Source organism: Dasypus novemcinctus, chromosome 14, assembly GCF_030445035.2.
Source record: "Dasypus novemcinctus isolate mDasNov1 chromosome 14, mDasNov1.1.hap2, whole genome shotgun sequence".
Lineage (NCBI taxonomy): Eukaryota > Metazoa > Chordata > Mammalia > Cingulata > Dasypodidae > Dasypus > Dasypus novemcinctus.
The window spans coordinates 109,551,686-109,576,748 of NC_080686.1; the positions used below are offsets into that span (position 1 = coordinate 109,551,686).

At 48.1% G+C, this 25,063-nt stretch overlaps 1 protein-coding gene and 1 long non-coding RNA gene across 3 annotated transcripts in view; one reads left to right on the forward strand and one right to left on the reverse strand.

Moving 5' to 3' along the window:
- LOC131273333 (uncharacterized) overlaps window positions 1-19,562 on the reverse strand; it is a 29,493-nt gene extending 9,931 nt beyond the window's left edge. Inside the window, exons 1-2 of one of the 2 annotated variants that reach the window (XR_011645736.1) lie at window positions 18,599-19,549; window positions 2,897-3,004 (exon numbers count right to left, since the gene is read on the reverse strand). This is a non-coding gene — a long non-coding RNA (uncharacterized lncRNA). Of the gene's footprint in view, window positions 1-480; window positions 3,005-18,598 lie in introns of those variants that run through there. The other variant, XR_009180555.1, reaches the window with a different exon arrangement.
- The window catches only part of LOC139436178 (zinc finger protein 7-like), a 61,706-nt gene that overhangs the window by 11,266 nt on the left and 25,377 nt on the right, over window positions 1-25,063 (forward strand).

Below are 25,063 nucleotides of genomic sequence, written 5' to 3' on the forward strand. Positions count from 1 at the left end.
AGGATGAATGGAATAGAAAAAGGCTCTTCCAGGTGGAGTATGAGAACTGAAAACTCCAGGTCACTGATGTGGTGGGGTCCTTAAGAGATGAACCATTCCAGTGTTTTTTCAAATCTTCCAAGGAAACTCTTTAAACACTTTTATTGTTCAATGTCACAGTCAAGAGCGACAAACAAATCAAAAGCACGATAACCAACCACTACATACCTGCTAAAACAACCAGAGTTTAGAGGAGAGAAAAAAAAAACCCACAAACCTTGACAATTTCAAATGCTGGTGAGGATTCAAAGCAATTAAACTCTCACATGTTGCCAATGGGAATGTATAATTAATAATACAACCACTTTAGAAAAGTTTAGCAGTTTCTTAAAAAGTTAAATATATGCTTACCATATGACTCAGTAATCTCACTCCTAGGTGGGATCATCCAAGAGAACTGAAAATTTATGTTTACAAAAAAACAAAACAAAAACTCAGAACTGTAGTTAAGTGTTTATAGCATCTTTATTCACAGCTGCCCTGAAATGGAAACAATCTAAATGTCCCTCAATGGGTAAATGGATAAACCTGGTCCATCCACACAATGGAATACTACCCAGCAACAAAAAGGGATGGACTATTGATAAATGCTGCAACATAATGAATCTCCAGTGCATCACATTAAGTGAAAAAAGCCAGATTCAAAAGGCTACACACTATATGATTCCAATTATGTGACATTGTAGCAATGGTAGACAGACTGGACAGAAAACAAACCAGTGATTTCCAAAGGCTTGGGCGGGGCTGAGTACTGGGGCATGAGGGAATTTTGGGGTGACATGGAAATATTCTACATCCTCATTGTGGTGGTGGCTACATGACTTAGGTGTTTGTCAAAACTCGGCACTAAATTTTAAAAAAACCCTCAGTACAAACACTAAAAAGATAAAATTTTATCATATATTAACTATACCTCAATAAACCTGGCTTTAAATAAATCTTATGGGCAATTGCAATTTCCAGAAGTAGAGTTACTTGAGCTCTCCCTGCCCTGTTGTCTCTGCTGAACTGTAGGCCCCTGAGACACAAACAACTTGACAAATGGGGGCTCCAAGAAAGGATCCTACCTGCGGTTACTCGGGGCTGGTGAGGGAGATGGGACAGACCACCTTGATGGCAAGACCCCGCCCAGGGGGACAGACTCCCTGCATCACACCTGGAGGCAGGAATGACTGTCACATGTAGGACTGCAGCCAGGTAATCTCAGAAACAGGCCTGCGCTTAGCTAGAAGAGAAAATGTGAGACTGGAAATACATCAGGCAGGGTGGGCACAGTACTGGAGAAGCTGAGTTTTTATGCGCTCCACTTGCTCTTCATGAGAATGTAAACATGGTGACACACTGGTCACCTTCTGAACACGGTAACCTCAGCAGAAATCTTATTTTCCAGAATGAATTCTCTCATATTTACTTTCAAATTTAAAGTTAGTCATGCAGGCTGCTTGTTTTGCTCTTCTTGTAATATCCAGACTTTCTTATTTACCTGTCATTACATCATTAATTATCTATATAATAATAAGTACAATGGCTGAATCCTTTCCCACATGTATTCCCATAAAAGTGTCTTTCTTGGAAAATCTTTTTGATAATGAATAAATTATCTTTCAGATTCACCATTTAAAGGGGATTTCTCTACAACAGGGGTTTGCTGATTAATATGAATTGTGAGCTTTGGCTGGAGGCTCACAGAACGATGATAAGAGTTTTCACTGGTTTGTGTTACCTGACGCTGATGAAGGGCTGAACCCCACTTGAAAGTTTTCCCACCTGCATATTTATAAGGTTTCTCCTCAGCATGACCTCTGGCTGAAGGCTTTCCCACAATTACCATATTCATAGAGTTTCTCACCAGCATGAACTCTCTGGTGTAGGAAGTGTTATGAATTCTGAACTTTCCCACATTCAAAGCCCTGACAGGGTTTCTTTCCAGTGTGAACCCTTTGATGCTGAACAAGAGTTAAAACCTTGTTCTAAAGGCTTTGCTGCACTCCTTACAAACAGGGTTTTTCTCCAGTGTGACTCCTTAGGTGTTCAGTAAGGTGAGACTGATAGAAAAGGCTCTGCTGCATTCATTACATACACAGGACTTCTCTCCACTATGAATCCTATGATGGAGAAAGAGCCTTGAGTTTTGACTGAAGGTCTTCCCACACTTACTGCATTTAGGAGTTTCTTTTCAGTGTGAATTCTCTGATGGAGGATAAGGCTTGAACTTTGACTGAAGGCCTTCTTACATTGAGTATGTTCATGGGGTTTCTTTCCAGATTGAATGCTCTGATGTTGTGTTAACTCAGGGCTCTGGCTGAATGTTTTTCTACATTTATTACATTTGTAAGATTTCTCTATTCTGTAAATTTTATGATGGGAAAAACCCAAAGGTTTTTCTCCAGTATGAATTCTTTGATGGAGGAAGCAGTGGGAATTGAGCCCAAAAGTTCTTCCCACATTCATTACATTTGAATGGTTTATTTCTAGCATGAGCTCGATGGTGCAGAATAAGACTTGAGCTGTGAGTAAAGACTTGCCCATACTGACCATATTCACAAGGTTTTTGCCTTGCATGACTTCTCTGATGTCTACTTAGGTCTGAATTACTGAATTATATTTGAAGATTTTGCTGCATGTATCACTTCTAAAGACTCTCTCCCCTATTTTATTTCTTTGACGTCCAGCAACAGTTGGATTTAGATTCAAATTTCTATCAAATGTATCACACTCCTGGATTCTTTATCCTGGAGATCTTTTCCTACACCTGACAGCTACTTTTTCATTTTAAGGGGTGGGTGAGGGTTCTCTTCAAACCCTACCCAACAGAATTTCCCAGATACCCTTCTATTTTACTGTTATAGTCCCAAACCTTCTGCAACTTGGGTGCCTGGTGATTATCCCGTGAGAATCCTCTTGATATATTCCAAGGTTTTCTAGTTTAGAATGTACAGTTCCTTCTCAGTCTCAATCTCAGAATCTGTTAAATAAAAACATAAATGAATTATTAGAAAATGATGTTCTATCAGGAAGAATATCCATAATGTGTTAAAAGTTCCCATAAATCATACAAAAGATAGGTGCTCCAATAGAGAAATGAGTAATAGGGAGATTTCAGATGTACAGATGGCCAATCAACAAAGAAAAAGATTGAAGCTCATTACTTATCAAAGATATGGAAATTAAGACAAATTATTATTTTTTTCCACCTATGAAATTGGCAAATTCATCCATTACACAAATATTTAGAAGGCCAGGCTCTGTCACAGGTCAACAATATAGCTGTTAAGAAGACAAAGGGAAAAATAGCTAGAGGACAGGCTGAAACAGCCTAGAAAAAGATCATCCAGGGTTTAGGACACCAGGCGAAGGCTAAACACTGCTCAGAGGAGAGAGGGACAAAGGAGGGAAATAGCGACAAAGGAACTGTGAGTTGGAACCAGCAGCTGCTGGCACCATCCCCCACACTAAAGACACTGCAGAACTCTTGGGCCTCTGGGTCTTCGAATACAGACAAAGGGGCTCCAGGGATCCACCACCCCAGGAAAAGGGAGAGAGGGGGACACAGCCTAAGGCTGACTCAGCTTCTGAACCACAAATTTGGATTGCTGTGTCCCAGGAACCCTTCCAGGCCAGGTGGGGCTGGGTCATTGTTTGCCTTGGAGCCAGCAAGGGGCTAAAGATAAATGACCCTCCCAATCCCCTCCTCTATTAACAGGGACTGATTGTTGAGGACTCAGAGGGGAGAGGAAATATTTCCAACCTGGGAAAAGGGAGGGGGCTGCCAGAGAAGGCTGGAGAACTGGCTCAGAGAAAGTTGAATTACAAGGCTCCTAGCCCCCAGACAGGAAGCTCTATCACCTCGATCTAGTCTGTGTTGCAACAAATACAGTCCGACCAGGCAGTGAACTGGGAACTGCCATAGAGCGCCATTGCTGGCAGACCAAGGAAGTGCACTCAAGAAAATTAAAAATAAGTAGGAGAGGCTTTTTCTGGCTTCTGTAGCCTCCCTCCCAGCCCTAAGCAGCAATTCTACAGCAAATTATTAGGTCCAGTGCCCAGTTTTGAGCAACCAGCAGGACGATTTTAACAATCCAGGTCAAGCCAAGAATCAAAGAGCAGTGGTAACATAAAGCCTCCTGCCACTAAATCCCTACAAAAAAGAAAGAAATTGAGCGTCTGAGTAAACTACATTCAAATCAGATGCCTAGACATCAGCAAAAAAATCACAAGCCATACTAAGAAAATAGAAGCCATGGCCCAAGAAAAGGAATATATCAAAGTTCCAGAAGAGATACAGAATTTGAGAACTAATCAACAAGATGTGCACAAATTTCCAAAATCAAATTAATGAGTTGAAACACAATATGGTTAAAGAGATAAATGACATTAAGAAGACATTGAGCGAGCGCAAAGCAGAATTTGAAATTCTGAACAGAAAAGTAACAGAGTTCATGGGAATGAAAGACATAACAGGTGAGATCAAAAACACATTTGAAGCATACAACAGCAGGCTCAAAATGATAGAAGAAAGATTAAGTGATACCAGAGACAGAACAGCTAAAATTGGAGAGAGAAAAGAATGGAAAAAATTGAGCAGGGGCTCAGAGAGTTGAGTGACAACATAAAACGCAATAACATATGTGTCATGGGAGTTCTAGAAGGTGAAGAGAAGGGAAAAGGGGCAGAAAGAGTATCTGAGGAAATAATAGCTGAAAAATTCCCAACTCTCACAAAAGAAATGAACTTACAGATCCAAGAAGCACACCATACCCCAATCTGAATAAATCCAAATAGACCTACACCAAGACATAGACTACTCAGAATATCAAATATCAAAGATAAAGAAAAAGTTCTCGGAGCAGCAAGGGAGAAGCAAACCATCACGTACAAGGGACGTCCAATAAGTCTTAGCACAGATTTCTCTTCAGAAACCATGGAAGTGAGAAGACAGTGGTAGGATACAGTTAAAAAAAAAAAAATTGATAGTGTTTTTCTATGATATTTATATATTTTATCTTCAACAATTTTAGCATAACTTTGTTCAAAATATTTTATGTCTGTAGTATCTATATGGATGGCTTGTTTTGATTTTCATTTATTATTCATTCTCTATTTTATTCTTCTTTAGTTACATTCAGAAAATAGAAACAGATGATACATGCCCTATCTCCTTTTGAGGTTAATCATCTTTGATACCAAAACTTGATAACTTTCAAAAAAAGGAATTATCAGGTCAATCTCACAATTACAATGTAAAAAATCCTAAATAAAACATTAACAAACTAGAATCAGTAACACATCATGGACAAATAGGGTCTATTCCAGGGATGTAAGACTACCATTAGAAAATCCAATCAATGTAATACATCACACACAAAAGGGAGAAAAATCACAAGATCATCGCAACAGATGAAGGAAAAGCTTTTGATAAAATTCAATACACATTTCTGATTTTAAAAACAATTCTTCGAGAACTAGGAACAGAAGGAAACTTTCTTGGTATAATATAGGGTTGGTATCTACAAAAACACCTACAGCAAACATTATACTTTATGTAAATATGGAGAGCTTTCTTTCCCTTTGAGATTAGGCGTGGCAGTTTGAGATTTATGAATCCCAAAAAGAAAAAGATTATGTTTGTAAACTAATCTGTTCTTCTGTTTGTGTAATACCCTTTGATTTTATAAGTTTCAGCTGAGAGGTCTTTGATCACCTGTCAAGATTAGGTCTTTGATTTGACCACGTCAGTAAGGCATGACTCAGGTTGAGTCCCTGCCCCCCTGGTGGGCCTATATAAACGGGCACTCACTCAAGAAGACACAATGGAGAGGGAGCGAGCTCTGTCATGTTTGATCCTGGGGCCCTGGGAAGAGACGAGCCATTTGCCTAATAGGCTGCAGCGATTAGTACCTGAGAAGTCCCAGAAAGAAGCAAGCCCTATGCCAGAGACTGATATAGGAAGCCCTGAGACCAGGCAGAGGTCAGCGACCATCCTGCTTCAACACGTGGCAACTGACTTTGGTGAGAAAGCAACCTTGAGGTGGACTCTTTAGGGTTTTGTAACTGTAAGCATCTACCCCAATATACCTTTTATAAAAGCCAACAGATTTCCAGTACTTTGTATCAGCACCCCTTTGGGAGACTTATACAGAGGGCTAGGACTGACAAATACAGCCCTGGTAGAAATTGCTTTCAAAGTATTCTATAACTGAGAAGTGGCCCAAGAAAACACAAGAAAACTATTGTATATAAAACTAAATGAGGGAAGTGGATTTGGCCCAATGGATAGGGCATCTGCCTACCACAGGGGAGGTCCAAGGTTCAAACCCAGGGCCTCCTGACCCATGTGATGAGCTGGCCCATGCACAGTGCTAATGCGCGCAAGGAGTGCTGTGCTAAGCAGGGGTGTCCCCTGTGTAGAGAAGCCCCATGTGCAAGGAGTGCGCCCTGTAAGGAGAGCCGCCCAGCGTGAAAAAAGTACAGCCTGCCCAGGAACAGCGCGGCACACATGGAGAGCTGACGCAGCAAGGTGATGTAACAAAAAGAGACACAGATTCCCCATGCCACTGACAAGAATACGAGCAGACACAGAAGAACACACAGTAAATGGACACAGAGAGCAGACAGCTGGGGGGCGGGCAGGCAGGGAAGGGGAGAGAAACAAATAAAAAATAAATCTTAAATAAATAAATAAAGTTAAATGAAATGCTAATCTTTCAGGAGCAGTCCTGAGCAAAACCCTCCAGCAACAGAGGGAACCAGCAAAAGGCAAGCCCTCCGAGGCCCCTAGAAAGCCTCTGGGTCCCCAGCAGTGTGCTCACTGCAAGGAGGATGGGCACCGGACACGAGAATGTCCTAGTCTCCAAGGAAAGGGACACCAAGGACTACAACCCTGCAACCCTATACCCACAAGTCACAAAGGGTGAAGATATAGAGCAGCATTGTGCCTAAGAGATACCTCCTGAGAGCCTCCGTGTTGCTCAAATGTGGCCAGTCTCAAAGCCAAACTCAGCATGTAAATTTGTTGCCTTCCCCCCAGCGTGGGACATGACTCCCAGGGATGAGCCTCCCTGGCGCCAAGGGATCACTACCAAGTACCAGCTGATGACATAACTAGAAAATGACCTTGAATAAAAGGTTCAACTCAGACCAGCAGTATATCTCTGTCTACATATAATAACAGGAGTTAAAAATGCTTTTTGACCTAAATCAAGGGGGAAATGGAAAGGACAAATGAGTTTATATGGCTGAGTCTCTAAAAAAGAGCCGGGAGGTTATCAGAGGGGTTGCCCTTATGCACACCTGAGCAGAGTCCCAGAGACAGATAAAGTAGATACAACCCCAGGTATTGGTTCTTCTGAGGGCTACAGAGAACCACAGGTTTTATGGTCATGGCAGATGGAGTTCAGTGCCATGTCAGTTGGCCTTCTTTGGAGTTGGTGTTTCTGTGTGATGGAGCTGGACTCAGATGTGATCTCTTTTCACAAGCCTTTCCTGTGACTTTACCAGAATTGTAGTTGGTGCTGGGGTTTAAGATATACCCAGGGGATCTGAATCTCTGGACTGACCATATGATAGCCAGGCCCTGAGCCTCAACAGACTTCAGCTCCTACACTCTGGTTTATTGGACTTACCCCACTCAACTAACATGGAGTTGAAGAAGGTCAACCACCACACAAGGGAGCCAAGAGTGCTTACAACTGAAAGCAGGAGGATTGCATCCAGCATCCATGTGGAATCTAAGCCCCCTCTTAACACAGATGTGGAATGGACACAACCAATCCAAGGTCCACAGGATGGAGGAATAGAACATGGATTAGAGTGGACTTACTGATATTCTATTCATGAATTATTGTGGTTAGTAATCAAAGAAAATGTGGCATCGGTGTGGAGAAAGTGGCCATGGTGGCTGCTGGGTGTGGGGAATGGGAGGAAGAGATGAGATGGGGAGGCATTTTCGGGACTGGAGTTGTCCTGGGTGGTGCTGCAGGGACAGCTACCGGACATTGTAGGTCCTCCCACGGCCCACTGGATGGAACGTGGGAGAGTGTGGGCTATGATGTGGACCACTGACCATGAGGTGCAGCGATGCTCAGAGATGTATTCACCAAATGCAATGAATGTGTCATGATGATGGAGGAGAATGTTGCTATGGGGGAAGTAGTGGGGCAAGGGGGGTGGGAGGTACATGAAGACCTCATATTTTTTTAATGTAATATTTTAAAAAATGAATTAAAAAAATAAAGTAAAAAAAAAAACAAAAACAAAGGGTGAAGATCGCCATCTAGAGTGATGGGACCCAGGGGCAATTTCCTAATTACCCACAAGAAACCTCAAGTTTCTTTCCAAGTGAGTGAGGAGTTAATACATTTTCTGGTGGATACAGGAACAAGTTTTTCAGTTTTGAATCAATAGCTTACTCCTTAACTGAGTCTGTCAGCTGAATGTTCTCCTGAACCTTAAGTCTGTCTGTTAAGTGTACTCCTGAACAGTAATCCAGAATATATGTGTTAAATGTCTGTCTAGACTGCTAAATTAGTGCTTTGTTTTCAAAGATTTTTATTTATTTCTCCCTCCCCCTTGTTTGTTCTTGCTGTCTGCTCCCTCTGTTCATTATGTGCTCATCTCCTTTTTTTAGGAGGCACCAGGAACTGAACCTGGAATCTCCCATATGGGAGGGAGGCACCCAATCACTTAGGCAAACTCCGCACCTGCTTGTTGTGTCTCATTGTGTTTCTTCATTGCATCATCTCACTGCATCAGCTCATTGCACCAGCTCACCACACCAACCCGTTGTGTCAGCTTCCTGTCTTTTTTACCTTCCCCTCTTTCTCCCCCCTCCCCTGCTGTTTTTGCTGTCTGTGTCCATTCGCTATGTGACTTTTTGTATGTTTCTCTTTTTGTCTTCTCTTTTCATCTTTCTCCTCTAGGATTCAGAGGGATTTGATCCTGAGGACCTCCGATGTGGAGAGAGGTTCCCTGTCAGTTGCACCCCCTCAGTTCCCGGTTCTGCTGCACTTCACCTTGACTCTCCCCATTTCTCTTTTGTTGCATCATCTTGCTGCGTGACTCACTTGCATGGGCACTGGCTCACTACATGGGCACTCGGCTGCACATGCACTTTCCTTGCCACGCAGGCACTGACTAGCCATGAAGGCACTCACCTTGCCATGCAGGTACTTGGTTCACCACATGGGCACTCGGCTTGCAGCATGGGCACACTTTCTCTTCTTCTTTTTCACCAGGAGGCCCCAGAGATCAAAGCCAGGTCCTCCTATATGGTGGGCGGAAGCCCTATCACTTGAACCACATCCACTTCCCTAAATTAGTGTTTAACTGCATTTATACTACTCAAGTATTCCTAACTGGTTAAAGTGTGTCTAAAAACAAGCTTGCATTTTACAGGTAACTCTGACCCCAGAGGAGATCTTAAAAGCAGTAAAAACCAGAGATGTGAAATGGAGACAGCTCAACCAAAGGAGACTTATGAGTAAAATTAATGAGTTTTATGTCTCTGTTGGAGTGTCTAACTCTACTTGTGTCTGTTTGTTCAGTGTATATTTTGTTACCTCCAAATGGTAACATCAAATTAACAAATGAAAATTCTTAAAATAGCTCTTTTCAAATTGCTAAAAATTAAATAAGCACTTATACGGGTAAATGAATACCCCTGGAGACCAAAATAGAAAAGCCAAACAGTATAAAATAGTCTGCCTAAAGAAACTATTTAAAGTGAAAAAGCTAAAAAAGGTACTGAATTACTTCCACAATCTCTCTATAGCCTACCCCACCCTCAGGGTCTTCTCCCAACCTTGACTAAACCTTGATTAACCTTGAGTGACTCATTAAAAATTGGTTTAGGAAACTATGGAGGATGGGCTGGGTGTAGATGGACAGGGAAGATGTGAGTTTAGCTCAGAATTCTGTCTACCAGGCCTGGGAATCAAAATGATAGGTGCAGAGAAGAGCTTGTGTAGCTTGCTTGTTTGCTTCCCGTGTATGAGATCTCAAGTTCAATGCCCGGTACTTAAAAAAAAAAAAGAAAAAAATGAAAGGTGCAGAGAGCTATTACAGAATAAATCTTGTTTTGCATAGTCAGTCCCGTAATTCCCCAATTAATTAATTTTTAGGAGGTACCAGGGATTGAGTCCAGGACCTCATATATGGGAAGCAGGTACTGAACCACTGAGCTACATCTGCTCCCGGATGAGAGTTGGTTTTTACATTTGCTTGTTTTGTTTTTAAGGGGGTACAGGGGATCAAACCCAGGACCCTGTACATGGGAAGCAGGTGCTCAAGCACTTGAGCTACATCTGCTCCCTCCCAATTAAATTTTAACATCCTCAAGATGAGAGTAATTAATAACCCAATGCCCAAATTTCAGAAAAGCTCTTTAAAGGTTGGGTGGTGTACAGCCTTCCCCTGGTGTCCTAAACCCTAGAACACTTTTTTCCAGGCTGTTTCTGCCTGCCCTCTAGCTATTTTTCTGGGAAAGAAGAGAGTCCCATGTCATTCTAATCTGCCATCTTCCCAGAAGCTTAAGTTCTTATAAAATGATTTGTGGAAGGCCATTTCTTAAAAATGAGTGTATAGGTAACATGCATGCTAGTCTTGAATTACTATCCACTATGTTAGATCTTTGGGTGCAACCCTGAATGATTTTTCAGGAAACACCCTTGATGCCCAGGGAAAACACAATCTGAATATTTAACATAACACCCTTGCTGGTCTTGCTTGCTTGTTCTCATCTCTCTCCTACTGGCAGGGATTATCTGGAGCCTAACTAACCTAGACTTTGGGTTTCCTCATAAATAAACCCAACTAAATACCAGCATAGCTTCCTTCACTTTGTTCCTTGAAATTCTGTCCCTATACAACTTTCCCTGCCTCATGAGTAAGTTATCTTAAAAGTAATCACTTCTTTTTATTTCTAAGCGATTGCAGGCTACTAACTCTTTGTTGCATACCAGCCTCTCCAGACCAGTGGCCCAGAAAAAGGACCGTCCAGCAAACAGTATCTCCATTGCATGGATCTCAACTTTCACAAGAAAAACCCTAACATTGCCACATCTCAGCAGGGAGTAGCCAGATCAAACAATGCTCAAATTCCGGACTGGAATGTATATTTAATCAGGGAGAAATTGTAGTACTCTTAAATATTAATAGACAATGTACTGCACCTTATAATATTAGAAAAATTCATCATAACTCTTGCTCACCCATCAGGAAGCACAGAGAACTAGATTTTTTTTTAAAGATTTATTTTATTTATTTCTCCCCACCCCCCGCCAATTGTCTGTTCTCTGTGTCCATTCACTGTGTGCTCTTCTGTGTCTGCTTATATTCTTGTCAGCAGGACTGGGAATCTGTGTGTCTTTTTGTCACGTCACCTTACTACATCAGTTCTCGGTATGTGTGGCACTACTCCTGGGCAGGCTGCTTTTGCATGGGGCGACTCTCCTTATGGGGCACACTCCTTGTGTATGGGGCTCCCCTAGGCAGGGGATACCCCTGCAAGGTGCTGCACTCCTTGCACGCTTCAACACTGCACATGGTCCAGCTCCATGCAGGTCAGGAGGCCCTGGGTTTGAACCTTGGACCTCCCATGTGGTAGGCAGATGCTCTATCAGTTGAGCCAAATCCGCTTCCCCAGAACTAGACTTAACATTAACCAGAGTTAGCGCTACCAAAAATCTGCAACTATACACATCCTCATCTTTACTCCTATCCATCATCATCTGCACATCCACATCCATACCACCACTCCCATCCTTACCATTCCAAGATGACCAGATTCCAGGTACCATGTGTATTTTAAGAGTAAAGCAAAAATTAATTTTTTTGGATCCTTCTTAGGAATGCCACCCTGATAAATTAACTTTGTTTCAACTGGTATAAAATCTGTGAGAAAAACCCTTAATGGGGAGGCTGATTGTATATCTCTGGTCTCCTGCCAGTAAATAAACCCTCTTTTCCTTCCTAGCCCCGTTCGGCATGTCTACCCATTCTGCCGCACCAAGAGAACCCAGCCAAGAACCACTTTGGTCCCTCTTCAATTGATGATACCACTACATTTCCAGGAGATGGAATACTCTCCCCATAGATTAGTATCCTGAAGTCTCTCTCATGCATGAATTCCCTGGGGGCTCAATAACTATAAGCACAATCTTAGCTTTGGTTTTCCCATATTCAATAGATTTAAAGGTGTTCCCTTAATGTCAGTCCTCTCAGGTATGAAGCCTCTGTTATTCATGAAGGGGTCTGACTATAGCCTTTCCCATAATTCATTTATAGGGTTTCTCTCTAATATGAATGCTCTGGTGCTGGATTAGTAATGAAAAAAGCATTTTCCACACTCATGACAGTGGTAAGGTTTCTCCCCAGCCAAGGGTTAACTAAATCTTTGCCATACTCAACACCCATAGGGTTTCTCATAATGCAAATTCTCAGATACTGAAAAATTTTGAGTTCTAACTAAAACCTTTGCCACAGTCCTTACATTTATGGTTTCCTCTCCTGTATGAGTTCTCTAATGTTGAATGAGTCATGAACCAACCAAAGTCTTTCCCACATCCATGACATTTATAGGGTTTCTCGTTGGTATGAATTCTGAGGCTAAGTAAGATTTGCTCTCTGACTGAAGCCTTTTAAGCATTTACTCCATTTATAGGGTTTTTCTCCTGTATGTGATCTCTGGTGTCAAATGAGTAACAAACCCTGAGCAAAGGCTTTCCCACACCCATGGCATTGATAGGGTCTCTCTCCAGTGAGTCTTTTAGTGTTTATTAAGTCGTAAGTGCAGGCTTTCCCAAATTCACCACACCTATAAGATTTACCACCAGTATGAATACTCTGATGCTGAATAAAGGCTGAACTTTTATTCTACCTTCATGTCATTGATAGGGTTTCTCCCCACTGTGAATTCTCTGATGCACAAGTGAGCTCAGGCTAAAGGTCTTACCATGCCAGTTATATCTGTAATTCTCTCCAGTATGAATTTTCTGCTGTTTAACAAGATGTGCTCTCTGATGGATTTGCTACATTCAAAACACTTTTTTAGGGTTTCTCTCTTCTATGGATTCTCCTTGATAAATAAAAGCTTGAGCATGGATGGGGCATTCCCACATTCATCATATGTGTAAGGATCCTCTCCAGTGTGGGTTTTCCGATGTAAATTCTGAGTATGAATGAAGGCTTTATTCCATAGTTTTCAATTACACGATGTTTCTATCACTTCTCTGATATGAAATAAAATCCAAATTGAACTTGAAGATATTCCCACATTTTGCATACTCATACGCTATCTTTCCTACATAATCTCTTTGATAGCTAACAAGTCTTGAATCCAGACTGAAATTTATCTCAAATTTATTGCATTCTCTAACTATATCGCCTCTGAGTTTCTTGAAGGCCATAGTCAATTGGTTAAGATACTTCTCCTGGGAAAAGGATTCCCCTGAAATTAGCTTATTGAGTTTCCCTCTGATGTCCCTCTGTATTTACAAGTTTCTCCAACACAAAGTTCCTGAGAAATAGCGTTTAGGATAATTTTTACTGATACTCCTTCTAATTTCATAGCTTTAAAATTCTTTTTCATAAAACTGCTCATTCTTAACACCAATCTCAGAAGCTGAAAAACAAACATAAAATATTACCTGCTTTCTGTATTGGAAAAAAGGAACTGATAAAGCAGAAATTAGATGAGTTTGAAATTATTTTATGAATCCCCAAAAGAGAAAGGCTATGTTTGTGAACTAATCCATTCCTGTGGGTGTGAGACCCTTTCAACCAGACTACAGTAGTAAGGTGTGACTTGGGCTGTCTCTGCCCTTTTCCTGGTTCTGATAAAAACAGACAGACAGAGAGACACAGGAAAACGAACCACCATTTTTGACCCTGCCATCTGAGAGAGGATTAGAGGATCGCTTAAGCACAAAGATTCCAAGAGGCTTGGGCCCACTGAGCAGCTCAAGAGGAGAGAAGCCCTGTAGAAGCTCAAAGGACTGAGGACCAGGAAGAGACAAACCATGTGCCCAAGAGCTTGCGGTTGAACTCAGGAAGAATGCAGAGCAGCAGAGACTGACAGAGGAGGCCTGGAAAGAGACAAGCCCTGTGCTTGGTTGCCACAGCTGAGCTCAAACCTTGGCAGAGATCGGCAGCCATCTCGCTTCACCACATGGCAGCTGACATTGGTGAGAAAACATCTCTTATGGTGCCTTGAGTTGAACTTTTCATGACCTTGGAATTTTAAGCTTTTACCCAAATAAATCCCCTTTTAAAAAGTGAATCCATTTCTAGTACTTTGCATCAGCAGCCCTTTGGCAAACTGAAACACTGACATTCAAATCTAAGAGCATTAGATTTTTAAAAAGCTGTTTAAACAGGGCTCAGTACACATTCCACACTCCTGGCACGCACAGAACACCTCTGCAGAGACAGACAAGTAACTGGGAGCAACAGCTGCCTGTGGCAGGGAGACAGGGACAGAGACTGCAAGGAAGACTTTTCATTGTGTGTCCTCCTGATATTTCCAAATGTTGCCATGTAAATGTACTTCCTGACAGAAAATACTTTCATTTTCAAAATAAATAAAAAATTAAATTTTATTAAAAATAAATCAAAATTAGTTTCAAAACCTATAAAGGGTGGAAGGCAGTAGCAAAAGTCGTGAGCAAGAGATGCACTGGTAAGAAGAGCAGGAGATAAGGAGCCCACAATAAGCAGGCGAGTGCTTAAGAGGGGAAGAAGTGACACTGAGGAAGGAGCACTGGGAACACCGGGAGCCCTCTCTGCAGGGCCCTCGGCACTCACTGCCTGGGTGCTCTGAGTGGTACCTGTAGAAAGCTTACAACGCCCTCCAGGACAACGGCCCACTCAGGCCAGATGCCCTCACCCACGTTCCCACACACCAAGAGGAAGGGCTCAGTTCTTGCGGCACCATCCCCTGCCATGGGCCCTAGAGTCTTCTCCCGTTACAACACCCTGACCTTTAGCTATTCACCCTCTGAGGATTTTCAACTCATGCAGCACACTACATCATGCCTTGCTTTCAGCAAACACTGGGCGTACCTGGGTGTTCCCGTTTACCAACTAGTGCCCAGCTGGGGCCATTTCCCTGTAGCAGTGCATCCCCTCATATCCTCCCTCCAAGAGCCTCTGGAACATGGCCCGAGCCACCCAGCCTAGCATCACTCACTGAAAAGCCTAAAGATACATCACTGGCCAATGCCAAAGCCCTTTTCAATCATTTTGCTGCTTTAAAAATCAGGTGTTTCTCAAAACTCTCCACCAAAGGTACACTGCACAGGCTCCCCAAGGTGATTAGGGATGAAATCTTAAACTATAGTGACTCTTTTCCTGTCAATGTCTGGCAAACTTTGCATTCTACCCCATAGCATGTCCTTCATTGCTTTAACAAAATCAGAGGTAGTTTTGTTTTACAAAATCATCCTGTGAAACTGACGCAGCAGCAGTATGGGCCATGCTCTCCTGAGATGGGATGGCATGTCCCTCACCCCCCACATGAGAAGCATAAACCCAGCCCTGGAAAGTGCTGACACAGCATCCTGTTCTCACCCACTATGCAGACACAGTTTTGGCTGCACACTTCCCTCTCTGGCTGTTTCTGAGGCACCTGAGGCACTCCCACTGGGGAGACCCATCAGAGCAAGGCTCTCTGAGGAGCCACCACTAGACAGTGAGCAGCTTCTGTAACACTGCAAGACCATGTGAACAGAGGTCACCAGTCGTGCTACGGTGCCTGGCTGTCAGCCTGAGTTTCGGGAACTTCAGAGAAGCTACACTACTGACCTGACTGACCGCCCCTCAGCCAGCCATCAGCCAGGCGTCACCACCCCCACCCCAGGCCCCTCAGCCTTGGTGGCCACTGCCCATCTTTCTGAGCAAGAAGAAACCAAAGAGCCAAGTTCTCTCCACTTTCCTCCTACAGCCTCAAAAAAACAAATCCACACACACACAAACCCACAACAATCTCTTCACTCCTTTTGTCCTCGACTCCAATGTCTGTGTCCCCAAAGCCCTTGGTCCATCTCTCATCTACACCCAGGCCCGGTCTGTCCCTCGGCCCTTCTAACTTAGTTTGTTCCCTGTCTTCCCCTTCACAACCACAGGTCTAAAAAGAGCACCCTACACTTGTTTTCCCTCACTGTCCCTTGATTTCTGAGGCATCTAGCAGTTAAAACTCTTCACAAATAGAGAAATGTGGGATAGTAATGGCCACAATTTAACAGATGTCTTCCTTCTCCTCAAGCCATTACCGAGGCCCCACAAGGCGAGTGGTTTGCCAGGCCCAGACCTACCACCTAGCACAGACAATCACAGGTAACCCTTACACCCCACCAGAGCCAGATACCACTGTGACCATCCAACATTCGGTGTGTGAGGAAACGGAGACTCAGAGTGATGAGAGCATTAAGGTCTTTGCAGGGAAACCTGGATTTGGGCTCCAAGGCCCACGCACTCCCCATTCTGGGAGATGACAATGGAACCCTAATGGCAAGAAAGATGAGCAAGACTCCAAAGAGGGCACTGGAGTTACTCCAGGACTGTCCTCGGCCTTGACCTGCTCAGTTGCTTTTATCATTTACTCAGATGAAGACTTGGAAAGTGTCCACCATTTCACAAACCTGCAGATGAGAAGAAATCTGGGAGGAGACAAGAGAAATTAAAGCTACTACTATAATTCCAAATAATGCTAATGAGGCAGAAATGTTGTACCAAAACAACACAGTAGGCAAGCGGACTTGGCCCAGTGGTTAGGCGTCTGTCTACCACATGGGAGGTCCGTGGTTCAAACCCCGGGCCTCCATGATCCGTGTGGAGCTGGCCCATGTGCAGTGCTGGTGCGCGCAAGGAATGCCCTGCCACGTAGGGGTGTCCCCCGCGTAGGGGAGCCCTGCGCGCAAGGAGTGTGCCCCGTAAGGAGAGCCGCCCAGCGCGAAACAAAATGCAGCCTGCCCAGGAATGGTGCCGTACACACGGAGAGCTGACACAACAAGACAACCCAACAAAAAGAAACACAGATTCCGTGCCGCTGACAACAACAGAAGCAGACAAAGAACACGCAGCAAACAGACACAGAGAACAGACAACTGGGGTGGGGGGGAAGGGGAGAGAAATAAATAAATAAATAAATAAATAAATAAATAAATAAATAAATAAATAAATAAATCTTAAAAAAAAAAAGACAACACAGTATTCAGAAAAGCAGTAGCAGAAACAGCAAGCGGAACTGGGTGCTTACTGCTTGCCAGGCACAGCGCAGTGCTGAGCCCTTCACACAGACCACCTGCTTCATCTTCACCCACTCAGCCTCATCAGCCAAGTACGAATTTCATCCCATTTTACAGGTAAGAAATTAAAACTCAGGTGATAAGCCAATTGTCCCAAGGTCACACAACCCTGATGCACAGAGCCAATTCTAACTCTGCAGCTCAGTGCCAGCGCCACATTCTTTACTGGCATTGGTGTAGAATTACAGCCTCCAGCTATGCTCACTACCCAGCCTTGGTCTTAGTGCCACCTGGCATCTCACATGCCCACCTGTATTGGTTTGGGCCACTGCTATAACCACTGGTTCCTGCACATAGATGGCTTTCAAATGTATGTGCTTGGGAGCGGATGCAGCTCAAGTGGTTGAGTGCCTGCTTCCCATGTATGAGGTCTTGAGTTCAATCTCTGGTACCTCCTAAAAAAAGTACTTGCTGAATACATGAATGAAAAATCTGCATTTAGGCCAAAAAAGTAACAGGCAGTAGATTCAAGCTCAAGACAGACCCAACATGGGTAGCACAGACCTGAGGCTCCCCAAAGAGCTGACATAACGCAGCTACATGAGCAGAACATGTTCCAGCAAAAGGCAGTATGGTCTCTAGGGTCATGATGATTCTCCTGATAAAATACAATGTTAACTTTATGAGAATCAACTAGTAAAGCCCACATTGCATGGCTAACCCCAAATCACTGAGAGGGACAGGCTATCTCCCTGGTGAAAGCAGGAATTCAGCTCAGAAATCTAGCTATGGTGAGTTACCATACAACCAGCATGCACTGGATCAATAAGGCAGGTACAGCATGACCTCCAATCCCCAGTTCACAGGTGGGGAAGCTGTGCCCAAACCGCACAGATATAAACTGGAGCATTCCAGAGCTGGAGGCCCCAGACATCACAAAATCCAAGAGCCTGTGTAGACTGGCTCAGTTCAGGGGCCTCTTGGCCCCTGGTTCTGAGTCCCTGGCTAGGGTCCTCCCTGTCATGGGGTAGTGCATCCCTGTGCTGTGGTTGAACCCATTGGGGCCCACGTCAGGTTAGCCTGGCTGTGCTGTTTCAGGAGCCTGTGACATTTGAGGATGTGACCTTGCTTTTTTTTTTTTTTTAATAGATCAATTTATTGGTACATATCATTAAAGCGTACAATTCATCCAAAGTGTACAATCAACCGTATGTGGTATAATCACATAGTTATGCATTCATCACTTCAGTCAGTACAAAAGTATTTTCACTATTTCCATAATAATAAGCTTGTATTTTACAAGGCTGGAGTGGAGGTACCTGGAGCTTCATCAGCAGGCCGTCCACAGGGGCGTGATGCTGGGCAATTGCCAGAACATAGTCTTTATGAGTGAGAATTCCCTGCAGTTGCAGCCTGTCTCCTTGCAGTTAGCAACTGGGGATGCTGTGATTTCATCCGGAGCAGGGGTTAATCTTCTTTGTTCCAAGGCAGAGCTGGGGAGGAAGCAGCTGCCGGCTGAGCCTCAGCCACACTAGGAAATTCAAGGGCAGAGGGCTGACAGCAACGTGCAGACGTTCCTCAGGGGTCAGGGTCCTCAGTAGTTTCAGAAGCCCCAGCAGCTACTCCGTGTGCGCTCGCGAACTCCCCGGGGAGACCACGCACCCCGTCCCGGCCTCACCGCTTCGCATCTCCCCAGTACCGTGGGCCTCGCTGTGGCCTCACCGCACCCGACGTCCCCCTCACCTGGTTGGAGGAAAACGGTGGACCGGAAACAGAAAGGGTGTGGGAAGGAGCTCCGAGTATGAAGGGGGGCTCCGATAGTCCCGCCGGCCACCAGGGTCGCTGAGAACAGGACTCGAGTCACGGTGCTCGGGCGCCCGCAGCCTTCCACGCCCCCTGATTCCCGCGCAGCGCGCAGGCCGGAAGGAAGGGGGCGGAGGCGTGTACGTCATTTCCGGCGTCGCTCTAGCAGGCCGGGAGGACTCGGCGCCTCCCACGTATGGGGCAGGAGCAGTTATAGACCGGGGAGAGCGTCTTGAGGAACAGATCTTGTTTGACTTCCGACTGGATAGATCCAACTATGGAAATGTATTTTTTAGACAATCGGGAAGAATCTTAACGTGGGCCAGGCAAGTCTTTGTTAGGTGTGAGAATGGCACTGTGCACATCAGGGAAGCACCACGGTTTATCTTCTCAGCCAACCCCGAAGTATTTAGGCGTGAAATGATGTCTGCGATCTGCTTTAAGCAAAGAACAGAGTGTGGGGGAAGAAATGAAACTCAGAACAAAATGGTGGTGGGCGCTGACGCTGGATGTCCTCTGTACTTTTATATAAATAGCAAAATTTAAAATAAAAGGACCATCTCTTCCCTTCACCGAAAGAGAGAGAAGGAACACAGGCTGCTCCCTATCAGGGTTAGGGGAGCTGAGCACAGGAGGAGAGGATACAGTTTCACTTTTTAAAACAAGCATGTATTCTTTTTGCAACCAAACATTTGAGAAAAAGAAAGGAAAAGTATCTGTACCTGTCTACAATGAGCCAAGCCTGAGGGTCAAGCAGCCCAGCCGCCCCTGCCTCGTTCATGCCCTCCTGAAAAGGTGTGCACAGCCCTCTGCCACCCAGCCTCCGCTCTGTGCCTCAGGCCCCTGCAGCCCTCTGAGCCAGCTCAAGCCCCCTCACACAGATGACCGTTGGAGCGGTCATGCTAGCCTAACTTTGCCCGGCCCTGCAGCTTCCCACAGAGCAAGCCTGTGCTGTAAGGCAGTGAACAAGCACATGGACAGCTCTGCTTGCTGCCTCACGGCCACTGCCAAAACAGCTGTGAGCATAATCTGTAAACTCTTCTGGTCTCTCTCTCCCAATCTGCATCCGGTCTTACCATGCCTTCCACCCAATAATGAGGTGAAACAGACCCCACCCACCATTTCCCCTCTCCCTCCTGATACGGACTACCTCTCAGGGACCAGACTGTGTCCTCTGCTCTCCTGCACTTCTCATCCCTGTTTCCAGTGGCTGAACACTGAGCCTGGGAAACGTGACTGCAGACTGCATCCCTCTCGAGGGAGGTCGGCATCCAGGCAAGTTTCCAGGAGCCAAGAGCAGAAATGCATAGAATCGCCCACATTCCGCTGATGCCGTCTAAATCTGTTGCCATGTTCCCAAGCACGTCTTCTGCCAAGAGGCTGAGAAACAGGTTTCAAGGAAGAGGCCCACTCCGCCGTCACCCACGTGAGCGCCACCATACTAGTGGCCAGGTTTGCAGGGCAGAGCAGGCCTTGCCCCATCACCCCCAAAGACTCCTCCCATAGGTGGTCCTGTTAACCAGGAGCACCCACACAAGCCTGCTTCTACCCCAAACTACAGAAGACTGTTTGGCGCCTCAGGATCTCCTCAGCGACGCCTCCTGTAACCACATAACCACAACACATCAATCCTCCTCAGCACAGGATGCGGAGTGTGTGGACAACCCCCAAGACACCCCCCATGCTGTGACCAGCTGTGAGGGAGCTGGGGGAGGACCTGACAGCAAGGACCATGGTACAGAGGCAGCCGACGGGGAGGGGCCAGCGCTCACCTGCCTCAGGGCCTCCTGACCAGTGGACCCAGGCCCCCTACAGGCTGCACCAGCGTACCTGGGTCCTGGGGGGGCTGGAAGACCCGGCCCTGCCCCCCCAGACAGGACTGGTGTGAGACAGGCCCACGGGAGAGGAAATGCAACCCCTTTGCAGGTCACCTCAGGGTGTATGAAAGGTCATGAGGGTGGAAGGACAGAAGGGCACAGGCAAGGGTGGCCAAGAGCCCCAGAGGGGGGCCTGAGGACCCACTTCACATTCCCGACTCACCTGCTTGCCTCACCTGCCTTGGAGGTGGCCGTGGGCTGTCTGCGCAGCTGCCGGCGGACCAGGACTGGGTACAGCCTTGGGCCCCCAGTACCACGAGCCCACCACGACAGCTGCTCCCAAGTCTGGCAGCCACACCCGCCCAGAGCCCGGCCTCAGCAATGGCCTGGCATGCCAGGAAGGGGCAGGGCCAGGAGGGGACACGTGGGAGGTCACTGCTCCCCCAGGCTCAGAACCTGCGGATGGCAGGGTCTCCGGGGATGGCAGGTAACCTGCCCCCTGATGCCACTACCACCCTCTGCCCAGGGTCCACACAAATGACCTGCCAGGACAGCCCCCTAGGGCACAGCCTTCCAACCGTCCCTGGCATCGCACACACTTGGGGACTGTCCAGGAAGCACTGGTTTACGGCAGGGTTGGGCCAGGTGAGTCTACCTGAGCAGAACCAAGAGTCTGCTCTAGAATCTTCTGACCCACCCCACAATGTATGGAGGTGTGGATGCAGAGGTCCCGTCCCGCCTGTGGTGACACGGTGTAACCAACTGCCCCCAGGGAAGGTTGGGCTGACTCCAAGGGTCCACGCCAGCCAACCGGTTCCCTGACGTCGGCCCGCAGGGAAAAGGCCGAGCTGGGGCGAGACCCCACCTGCTTCTGATGCTCTCCGGCTCCTCCTGGAGCGAGTTCTTTTCGGCAGGACCTGGCACTACAGGCCCTGACTCCAGGTTTCCGTGTTCCCGATGTGGAGCGAGCTTTCGCGAGTCGCCTGCGGCCCCGCGGGTGTGCCCGCTGCCTGGGTACCCCCAGCCTCCGCAGGTCGCCCCTGGCCGAGGGTCCCCGGGTGCGCCCCCCGCCTGGGTGCCATGCCCGCCTGGGTGCCCAGCCTCGCAGCGAGGAGTGGGCTGTGGCCGGAGTGGGCTGTGGCCACACCCGGCGCGCGCGCGCAGCCGCTCCCTGCCGCGGGGGCGGGTGCTGGAGCAGGGGCTCTGGCCGCAGCCTGGCCGCGCTCGGGGCACGCGTGGGGCCTCTCGCCCGTGAGCGTCCGCTCGTGGCGCGCGAGCTGCGCGTTCAGGCTGGGCCTCCCCGCAGGCCTCGCGGGCGAAGGGCTTCCTGCCTGCTCGCGCTCCCGATGCGGAGCCTGCCGGGAGCTCTGCCCGCAGCCGCGCCGCACGTCTCCCGCACCCGGCCCGGGGCTACGGTGCTGAAGCCGCCCCCCGCCCCCGCGGCGCAGCCCCGCTGCCAGGGAGGCCCGGCCGCCCGGAGCCCCTCCCAGCTCAGCACGACCCCGGGCCCTTTCTCCTGCCGTGCGGGCCGTGACCCCCGCCCAAACAGGGCCGCCCGGGCCAGGGTCTCCCACACCCTCAGCACAGGAACGCGCCCGGGGCGGTGCCTGGGCGCACGGCCGGCCCTTGGCGGAGGAGCACAGGCATCCGCTCGCGCGGGCCCCTCGGCACACCCCTCGAGCTCCTCAAACGGCCTCGGAGAGCGAGGCGGACGGTGCCCCTGGATCCCTGGTACCCTGGCGGGGCAGTAAGGCGCGCCCCTCCGCAGGCCCTCCAGCCTGGAGAAGGGAGCCCTCAGAGGGCGGAGCGCAAACCGGGAGGACAGTGGGTGCAGAGCGGGACGGCCAGAGGCAGCGGGAGGGCGACCAGCCGGGTGTCCACGGACCTCCTGACCCTGACCGGCACTGCTCACTGCGCCCCCAGCCCCCTCCCCTTCAGAGCATCTCACACACAGGCCCCTGCGGGGGGGGGGGGGAGGTTCAGGGCTTGGGGTGAGCCAAATGGGATGAAGCGCTGGGCTTCTTGTCTTTTATTTTTTTCTTTTGAACTACCCGGGATTGAACCGGGGACCACGTATATGCAAGGCAGGTGCTCAACCACTGAGCCAGGCCTGCTCCCCTAGCTCACAGGGTCTTAACCAGCCTCTCTACCTGGGCGACGAGCCTGCCTCATGGTGGGGGGTGGGCACAGGGACTGCAGGAGCCTGGCCTAGAGCCAGTCGCCAGCACCCCCAAGCGTGTCAGGAACCAGCGAGAGGAGGACCCTGCTGGGCAGGGTGGGGGATGCGGAGCCCTCCACACAAACCCCAGCGAGAACCGGCTCGCCGGGACACCCACTGCCCCCGTGGCCCCCGTCTCCCTCAGCCCTGCACCCAACTCTTAAGGCTTCACCCCACCCCCAAGGACCTCAGGCCTCCTCTTCTTTCTACCTACACGGCGAGGTCAGGGCAAGCTCAAAGCGGCGGAGTGGGCGTCTGCTTTCAGGAAGATCTGAGATGCTGCCGAGCCCCCACTTCAGCCCCCCTCAGCCCGGCCCAGGCCCTGGGCTGCAGGGACGCGGGGTTCTCCAGCGCAGGCCGCTGCTTGCACCTGCGTGTCTTGGGGAAGCAGGGATGAGTGGATGAACACAATCAACCTCCAAGGCCTTTCACAGGGAAGGAAAACGAGTCTCAGAGAAGATGTGTCAGCCGCCCAGACTCAAACTGGTCCCCCTCGCGGCCTTCCCAGACCCGGGCAGGAGGGAAGCCGCAGCCCCTGCAGGACTTGACTGCCCTCCAACACCAGCAGCCAGCTGCCTGTCCTCCTCCATCTGACCTTCACTGATGATGGGGACCCCCTTGGGCCTACAGCCGCCAGCACCTGTCTTGGGACCTGCGCCCCGCCTCTCTGCCCACGCTTCGGCAGTGGCTCCTAATTCCATTTCCTAGGGCCCTTGAGGACTGCTTGTTCCCGTGTCTGTTCAAATCAAATCTCCTTCCAAATCAAGAAACAGCAGGAAAATCTCAGTCACCCCATCTACAAGCTCCAGTCCAATAGGCAGACCCCACCTTGGCCCTTCCTCGCCAAGCCCCTCTGGCCTCTCCCGGGCATGTCTGGAGACCAACTGACCTTTGACCCTGCACAGGTCAGACACCCCAGACCCTGCCACTGGCTCACGGAGGAGCTATGCCATCCCCTGCCTGACCGCCAGCCCACCCTGTCTCCCACACCCCGGCTGCAAGCCCCTGGAGAAGCAGCAGTGGCAGGAGATGCCCCACGGCACAGCTGCCCCCAGCAAGGCTGCAGTCCTCACTCACCAGGCCAGGCATGACCTCAGAGCCACAACAGCTGAGATCCCCTTCTCATGGCACTTGTGCTCCTGGTGGAATCCAAACTGTCCCCACTTAGAACCCCAGAGGACCTCACCTCTCCTGAGCTCCCACCCCTTGCCGCTCACATGCCCGTGATCCAGGCCCTGCCCCCCGGCCTGGCTGGCTCCCCTCCTCCCCTCCAGCCGCTCCCCAAACTCACCCCCCACCGTCCCCTGCCTGGACCACGTCTGCACCCACCCTGGGTGACGCCCACTGCCTCTGCCATGCAGGCCCGTCCAGGCTGCTCTCCAGCGCCACACCCTGCAGGACCGAGGAGAAACTCGAGGCCTGTGGCAAGGCGTCATGGCATGTCCTCAGGCCAGGCTGGAACACAGTACAGCTTTCCATCAATGTCAAGGTTCCCGAACTGGATGACGGCACTTAGTGTTTATATGAGTGAATCTTGGAAACGTAAGTGGCAGTATTAGGTAAGGCCCATGATATATCCAACCTACACTTGAGTGTTCAGAAAGTGGATTGAGAGAGAGAGATGGAGAGATAGACAGGTGGGCTGACAGACTGCTAGGAAGATAGAATGATCCAGCAAATGTGGCGAAATGTCAGAATTGGTGGACCTGGGTGAGGGTATGTAAGCATTCTCTGTATGGGTTTATATTATTTTTGTAATTGTCCTGTAAGTTTGAAAGTATTTCAAAATAAATTTTTTTTAAAAAGGTAGCTGCACACAGGCTGTGAAGATACACTGTGATTTGGTCCCGGCTCAACTGCTCAGTAGCAAGCCTGGGCACAGTCTGTGCCTCAGTTTCCCCCTCTGTGGACAGTGACGGCAAGCCTGCACACACTGCGGGTCAGGA